The sequence below is a fragment of the Bison bison genome, unplaced genomic scaffold (genome assembly GCF_000754665.1).
Source record: "Bison bison bison isolate TAMUID 2011002044 unplaced genomic scaffold, Bison_UMD1.0 scf7180017864353, whole genome shotgun sequence".
Classification (NCBI taxonomy): domain Eukaryota; kingdom Metazoa; phylum Chordata; class Mammalia; order Artiodactyla; family Bovidae; genus Bison; species Bison bison.
The window spans coordinates 4,354,420-4,363,108 of NW_011494925.1; the positions used below are offsets into that span (position 1 = coordinate 4,354,420).

The 8,689-nt window shown below is 46.8% G+C and overlaps 1 long non-coding RNA gene across 3 annotated transcripts in view; it reads right to left on the reverse strand.

Annotated features, from left to right (window-relative positions):
• Positions 1-8,689, reverse strand: part of LOC104999520 — a 17,647-nt gene that overhangs the window by 5,397 nt on the left and 3,561 nt on the right. The window contains exon 3 of one of the 3 annotated variants that reach the window (XR_826598.1): positions 6,197-6,276. The exons of 1 other annotated variant lie outside the window; for it this stretch is intronic. This is a non-coding gene — a long non-coding RNA (uncharacterized LOC104999520). One more of the 3 variants, XR_826599.1, reaches the window with a different exon arrangement.

Sequence of the window (8,689 nt, forward strand, 5' to 3'; positions counted from 1 at the left end):
AAGGAAAACATCCGGAAGTCAGAGAAAAACAACAGATGCTATTCCTAGTGAATACACGTCTTGAGGACTTTAAACAAGTCTACGCATCTTCACTGGCTTCCCTGGTGGCTCAGACGGTAAAGAATCCACCTGCAATGCAGGAGACCCAGGTTTGGGAAGATTGGGAAGATCCGCTGGAGAAGGAAAGGGCAACCCACTCCGGTACTCTTGCCTGGAGAATTCCATGGACAGAGGAGCCTGGCGAGCTACAGTCCAAGGGGTCACAAAGAGTCAGACATAACTGAATGACCAACACTTTCACAACACTCTCACACAGCAAGTAGGTGAGAGTGATGTTGTAACTGACGAAAATAAGAACACTGAATGTATTCATCTGGGTTCCCTGATAGGAAGGGCGCTAGAAGAGATAACCCAAACGCTCCACAGCAGAATATATACAGAGTAGCTAATGAATACCTTCAGCAGAAGCAATATGTAAATACACATAATTCTTGCAAAGAACAATGTAGGATCTCCTATTCTCTGCTTAAACATATCAGTGACCTCTGTGAAGCTAGGACGACCTACTCGGTGTCTTAGCACAATGACCTAGGAGGCTCATAGGCACGTGATGCGTGAATGACACACGCAGATGAATGAATTTATACAGATGCATCTTCTGGGGTCTGCAACCATACCTGCCTCCAGGGATGAAGGTGTTGCAGTTCACCTGACCACCTGCTCCCGTCACCTGGGGAGCCTCAGGAGGCTGTCCTTTCTTGGAACCCATCTTACATGTCACCATTAGGACAGTGATTTGGTGGTTTTTTTTTTTAATTTTTCCATTATGATTTTTTTTCTTTTTTACTGTTTGTGGTTTGCCAGGATGCCCGTAAAAACAAGAGCCACGTAGTTTTGGGGGGAGTCAGCAAGAGTGACAGGGCTGACTGCACCAGCCCCTCCCTGAGCACTCCACCAGGGCCGTGTGTTGTGTGGGCCACACCTTAAGGCTGCTCCGCGATGGGCTCCACCCCAGCATGTGGACTGCTGGCTGGGGCGACAGGCCAAAGCCGCCCTCGGTGCGAGGAGGTGAGCCTGTGTCCACGCTGCTTCTGGATGAGGTCACGGAGGCGATGCTGATCAACACTGAGCTGGCTCTCACCCCACTGGGTAAAGCCACAAGGCGGCCCTGGGCCCAGTGGTTCGAACACCTGAGAGGGCCCAGCGGTCTGCACACTTAAGAACTAATGTCATGCTGGTAACCCTGCCCTTTGGTATCGGAAGCATGGTCCAACTCTCGAGGCCGCTCTGCCTCCGGCCTTTCCCCTGCTGAGAAAGCAAAGCCGGCTTGGGTCCTGCACGTCCTGGTGGCCAATCCACTGTGTGCCATGAGCGCTCTCTAACCTGAAACTTTCCTCTTACTATTTCCAGGACAGAATCATTTCATCTGCAATAATTTTCCATTGGAGGCTGGGGAGAAGAGGCTGCTGGAGCTTTACCTGCTGTTCCAACCAGGCACGGTCGAGAGAGACCATTTTTCTTTGTGTTTGAAACCAACAGGAGGACGAAAAGGCCCCATAAATACAGCCAATCAGGAGTATTTTATATCTCTCGCTGCAATGAGAAAACCCACCTGTAACAAAATAGAAGAGGGATGCAAGGAAAGCGGGAGAGGAAAAAAAAGAAGATGAAAAGGAAGAAAGATTTAGGGAAAAAAGGCAGCAAGTTTCATCCTTCATGTTGAAATGCTCCCGTGGTTTATAGCAAAATAGTGCTTTCGAGTGTCAGGGCTATTAGTCAGGGGTTAAATGTCGCTCCGATCACAGCCGTCATGAACAGGGAAGTGCGTGCATGTGTGTGTGTGTTTGTGTGTCTGTGTGTGTGTGTGCACAGACTGGAATGCTGCTTTTCTGTGCATTTCAAACGGAGCCAGGCTGGCCAGGAGATGCCCTGACACTCTGTCGCTCCGATTACAGCCATCATGAACAGGGAAGTGTGTGCGTGTGTTTGTGTGTGTGTGTGTGCGTGTGTGTATGTGCACAGACCAGAATGCTGCTTTCTTATGCATTTCAAACGGAGCCAGGCTGGCCAGGAGACGGCCTGCCGCACGATTTTTAAATTATCTCCGTGCGCGCTCTGCTTGTTTTGGAAACGCTCTAAATAAAAATAATGGACTGTCTTTTAATAAGTCTCATTGTGAGGATTCCACATATCAAACCACGCCGAGCAGCTTGGAGGCAAACATCGGGCGTGTGTGATCTCGCTGGAAGAGAGACAAATGGGGCTGCGGGCAGCTCCATCCAGGGGCCGCTGACAGGGGAACGGCATCCGCCAACCGGCACATCTGTCAGGACGCGGGGTATTGGCACCTGTCACGCAATTTCAGCCATGACTTTTAATAAAGCCGCCTTCCCTTAGGTAAAATTGGAACTTGACTGTAACATTAGCTGCAAGCCCATCTTGTTTTCCCCTTCAGAGCGCTTTTGTACGTGAGGCGCTTCAAATGGATCTCAAAGCTGAAGTATGGTGTTTACCAGCACCTCCCCTGCGCCCCAGAACTCAGGGTTTGAAAACGATGTCACATCGAGTTTTTTCCTTCCTTTCTTTCTTTTGCAAAATGTCTGCTTTGGCCAAGGGATGCTGGTTTCCCTATTTATTTTCATATCACTCTCCCTCCTCCCGCCTCCATCTCCTTCGCCAACCCTCTCTGGGCTGTTGTTTGAGTGAATTTAGCCCGGGGACGTATGTATATCATAAAAACCGGGTTGGGATTTGTTGGCTGTCAGTCAATAAATCAGTCAGAGTTTAATTACCAAGCAAGTGATGGGCTGCGGTGACAGGCACCAGCACTGGTGGAGAGCCTTTCTTTGGGAGCAATCGCTATGAAAAACCCTAAAAATGAGGTTACTCTGTGAGTGTGTGTGTGTGTATGTGGAGAGAGAGAGACAGACAGACAGACACACAGACAGAAGTCTAAGAGGCAAGGTAGTGAAGCAAAAACTTAAGAGTATATAAACCAAAATGAAATGAAAAGAAAGGACTCTGTAATTGCAATCAACCCTGCAAACTTTGTGTTCTAAAACAGTCAAAGTATTAGGAGTCATTTTAATACAGTGTTCTTCAGGAAAAGCTTTCCGTGTTGTGCCGGAAACATTGCTAGTTGAGTGTTACATGATTTCTGTGCTAACACATGCTAATTTTACTTCTTAGTGCAGTTCACAGACATGTTTTCTTTGTGATCTGTTGAATTTTAAAACTCCTTCAAACAGAAAATCTCAAATTCCTCCCCCTCCACAATAAATCAGAAAATAATGTCTTAAATGCTGTTTCACAAAGTGGAAGTCAACTGGGTTTTCTCCTTTTTTTAACACTGGTCTTATTTAACATCCCCTAATTAACAATTTGTTCCTCTCCTTCACCTTTCACCCCGATTGTAGGCTGGGTGACCCTGAAACACAGACTCCAGATTGTTTTTATTCTTTTTTTTTCCCAAAGGCAATTCACACTCAACCTGGATTTTATTTTTGACAAGTTCTAAGAAATGCCATTTTATATTTGTCATGTGTCACGAGACTGTACGTGGAGACACCGTGGGATGCTATGACTGAAAAAATATCTATTTTTTTCTAACTGTTCACCAGCGGTATGTCTGCAATCCTTTGGCCGGTTTTGGGAAGTGTAGGAACCTGTGAGTATAGGTAATATATCCAAGACTCAGAGGAAGAACTCCTTGACTGGGAGCAGGGGAGGAAGGGAGAAGTCAAGCCGTCCCAGCAACCCAGGGCGGCAGAGGAGGCCTGGCACATGGGGTTCCCCTCCAGAATTTACTTTACATTGGATTTTCCCAAGCTGGCCTGGATCTTATCCTCCTTCCTCGAATTCTTTTAGAATTCTATCATTAGAAGGATGCGGCAATCATCAACCAAAGACAACAGGCTGGGATTCTGATAAGCTTATCACTAAGATTGAAGACAAAAGGCCAGGCAGGACCAACCGGGAAGCTATGAAAAAAATCATACACGCAACCAAAGCAAAATCAGCAGGCTTCTGGCTTTTGCCCATTCTTCTTTGTGAAGAAAATGTCTGGCAGTGTGCCTAAAATCTTAGCAGCAACAGCAGCCACTCCAGCTTAAATTGCTATTCTAAAAGACAAAACCAAAAAAGCCAAACAAAACAAAAACCTGTACCACCTGGCCAGAAAGTGGCCTGTGGCCGGAGCTCTGGAGACTTAAAAGCTAGAGCCCGACACCCCTGCCCCCACCTGCTCTGTGTTGAGTGCCTCCCAGGCCTCGGTTTACCTGGCAAGCGGCTCAAGTGCCAGCCCTCTCGGGGCTCAATAAATTTCTCTATGGTTCCAGTCTAGGTAGCGAGTGATCAATTTCAATAACCTTAAGAATGAGCAGGCTTTGTTTAAATGTCTGTTAAAACAAAGTTTATGGCTGCGTCAGGGTTATATCAGATAGCTCGCCGTGTTCACATAGCCCATAAAACAAGTCACCAGGCTCCCCGAATATGTTGGGTTAAGAGAACCAGAATCTTTCCCAGTCCTGCTCCTTGTTTTGAATGTCTCACCCCATTTTAAACAACCTTTAAGTTCCCAACTTAATAGGCCATTTTAACCAGAAAAAGTAGAGTCAGAAGAAATAATAGTGGTATTGTCTAAGAGCAGAAAGGAAGATGTAACATCATAAAGTAGAAAAAAATAAACCAAATGCTGTTTTAAATGAGCCGGAAGGAGCTTCAATCCATACGGTCTGACATTTTGCAGTGTCAAAAAGCTGCCTGTGTTTTTGCCCCGACAGGATCCTTACCTGCTGCAAAACAGTATTTAAAGCTAAGTCATGTAAAGCTAAAGCATGCAAACCCTATTAAGACAAATCTAAATACGTCCTCAACAGTGAAAAGACGGGCTGATCCTCATTTAATCCCACCATTTCTGTTGAGTGCTATTTCCTTACAGTCTTCAAGTAAAAGAGAAAAACACTGAAATAGTTATTAAAGTGTATAGCTTTCCTCTGGTTCCAAGCAATCAATATTGCACAGAGATGTGGGATGGTGACTTTCTGAGCAACCTCTCATGGCTGTGATTGTTAACATCACCACTGCATTTCAGAACAGAGTAAAAATTAAACTCCATCTTGATGGTATCCCATTTTTAAAGGTCTCCAGGAAGGAGACTTTCACAAATAGAAGAGTATTCTATTATCATGCTCTGAAATTCTTCACCACTTTCATTCCAAAGTGCGGCTCCAGAAGCTCATTTCCTCTTAAAATCTTTTAAGAGAAAGAGGAAAGACCTCACTTACGTGCCATACGTCTAATTTTTACAGAACCGATCACCAAGGCAGGATCAGAGAATTCAGAGACTCATCCCTGAATTGTCAATGCTTCTGCACAGACATGATGCCAATCATCTCTGCCCACATTGTCAAGGACAGCTCACTGGGTCAATTTGAGCACAGAGGTGGCCAGGAAAGCCGCTGGGCCACATCCCTGATGGTTGCTGCTCCTCGGTCGCCTGGCGCCCCTGGGCTCGTGGTCTTTCCCTCACACGCAGAGCCACTCCCTCAAGCATGAGAGCTACACGTTTTGACTTCAGATCTCCTTCTGCTTTAGGAAATACAGTTCTGAACAAGCAAGGCAAGGCCCCTGCTTCAGATGGGCTCGCATCCTCATGGGGATAGACTGAAAACAAGCAAACACGTAAGCAAGAAAAACATCAGATGGCGGTGAGTGCTCTGCAGAAAATTAACACGTGTGGGGAGAGAAAGCTCCTGGGGTGTTCTGGTCAGGAGAGATCTCTCTGAAGAGGTGACATTTCAGAGAAGGACTTAGATGAGTGAAGGTCGAGGCAAGCACATTCCCAGCAAAGGCGGCAGCTTGGAGTGTGGGGACTTGAAATAAAGGCTGGAGTAATGAACAAGGGTGACGTGGCCAGAGGTGAGGACAGGTGGGTGGGAGGAAGACCACGTGGGCTCTTGGCCCCGTGGGGACCCTGGGCAGCAGTACATCTTCCAGGTCTAATGGGAAGCCGGGGGAGGGTTTCAGGATGGAGACTGTGCGGCTTGATTTAGCTGAACTATAAAAGGATCATTCTAATATCTATTTAAGTGACCAAAAGTCGAAACAGGGAGGCCAGAGAGGAAGAGGACCCGTGGCGAAAGAGGGCTGGGTGGATAGCAGTGTACAGTGAGAAGGGTAGGGACATAGCACGTACCTGGAAGCAGCATCAGCAGGAACAGCTGAGGGACTGCACAGCGCTGGGACATGGAGGAGCCTCAGCTCAGGGTGACCCGGCTGCATGATGGGGCAAAGAGCACCAACATCCTGACAGTTTAGAAGTTCTTAGAGCAACTCCTCCTTCAAGTTCCACATTCACAGCAAGTCAGCAGCAAGTCAGTCTCCAGGCTGATGGAGACTCTCCACTTGGAAGCTGGCTGACAGCTGAATTAGGGCTACGAGAATTCAGAGACTCGTTCCTGAGTTAGACATGACACCAGTCATCTCTGCCCACAGCTCATGGTCAAGGATGGGTCACTGAGTCGAGGGGATGGAGAAGTGGAACTAGTCTCTATGGGAAAGAAAGAGGGAAACAGCTGACACCAAGCATTGGAGGTGTCAAGGACAACCCCCAGCACTCTGGTTCTAGGGAAGGACTCTCTCCTGCTTCATAGACGGTGCTGCCATTCTCGGCTGTGGGAAACTGCTGATGGGCACCCTTTGCTGTGCTTATAGACATTCATCACCCACCTCACCAGGGCATGTTCCTTCCTCTCCAGACCACAGCTGCCCTAGCTTGTCCTCTGGACCCAGACTGGCAAATATAACCCATACTCGGTGACATTACGACTGAGTGAATGAACCAAGAATAAGAATAAATCATTAAGCCATTTGGTTGACTTCCCAAGGGTGGCAAACAATTGCGCTTTCATGCTTCCTGTCTGATGTCATCCACATTTGAGTATCTATTTGCAAGGGAGCTCCCCCGCTCAGGGGCTGACTCACGCCTGAGTCCTTGCAGCTGTGTATCTCCCCAGGCCATCATTTGTCTGTCGTGAATTTCTGGGCTCCAACTCCTAACACCTTCCCGGGTTTTGGCAGCTTATTTGATTACCTACCCGGATGCCAGCTAAATTTTCCATGTTTGAGTAAGTTGCACTTCCAACTTCTGCTAAGGGACACTTTGGTCAGCTAAGGCATTTGGACTTTGCCCACCCAGCCGTGGCAGGCACTAACCGCTTTTGGAGTGGTAGACTAGCAGGAACGGCGCCCTAACTGAAAACTCCTGGGGGCAAGCATTGTATTTTGGGATCTAAACCTTCTCAGCACTGATGAGAGTAATGGACATGCATACACACACGATAGAAGTGTGATGCACAAACTGCCATATGTATGGCCAAGTGGATGATTGAATGAGGTTTAAGAAGATGAATGTTGTGGCGGGAGCAGGTTGAACTGGGGGAGGTACAAACTTGGGGCAAACAAATGCAGACAATGTTGGAAAAGTCTAGAGGAGAATTTATAAGACTCTCATAAGCGCTGACAAATGCCCAGATACTGGCTGTCTCAGCTCAGTGAGTTCCTGGCTAAAGATGAGCGATATTTAAAATTGCAACTCAATATTCCTTCTGGTGCAATGTCATTGCAACGTGTTATAAAGACACAGTGCAAGATTTAAAGAAATATCTTGTAAAATTTGCATAGAGAGATAAATAAAATTCTCTCATCAGAATGACTAAAGCCTTGACTGCCTCTCCAAGAGTAACCTTGAATACCAAGGCAATATAATTTGATTTCAGGTAAACATTCATTGAGTATAATGTTAAGTCAACAAAGCATATAGTTTTCAAAACCTTTTTTAATCTGTGATATAAATTTAGGTACCTGCTAAAAGGGACCCCAACGCCACTTTTGGTACATAGGAATGCTAAAATGTTGTTCATTTTCTAGTACTGTATTAATATGGAGTTTACCTGCAAGAACAGAAATTCAGACTAGCTTAGGGGAATTTGTGTGCTGAAATGAACAAGCCATTAGGCAGGAAGGGGATTCCCAGGTGGCGCTAGTCATAAAGAATCCCCCTGTCAATGCAGGAGATGCAAAAGACTTGGGTTCAGTCCCTGAGTCAGAAAGATCCTCTGGTGTAGGAAATGGCAACCCACTTTAGTATTCTTGCCTGGAAAAAATCAATGGGCAGAGGAGCCTGGCCAGCTACAGTCCACGGAGTCACAAAGAGTCAGGCGCGACTGAGTGACCTAGCACACACATAAGGCAAGAATGCGATGTCGTTGGGAAGATGGTGTGCACTTGACCTTGAGGGCCATTGAAATCAGGGATTCCAACACCACCAAGCTTCCCTTCCCTCCCACTTCAGTCTGGTTATTTCTCTATGTTACCTCTGTTTCTTTATACTGTTGCTAGCTTCTCTCACACTAAGGAAGATATGGTAGCCAGCAGCCCTAGACTCACCTCTCCAGCCCAGTTCAGTTCAGTCTCTCAGTCGTGTCCAACTCTTTGCGACCCCATGAGCTGCAGCACGCCAGGCCTCCCTGTCTATCACCAACTCCCAGAGTTTACTCAAACTCATGTCCATTGAGTTAGTGATGCCATCCAACCATCTCATCCTCTGTCGTCCCCTTTTCCTCTTGCCTTCAATCTTTCCCAGTATCAGGGTCTTTTCAAATGAGCCAGTTCTTCGCATCAGGCGGCC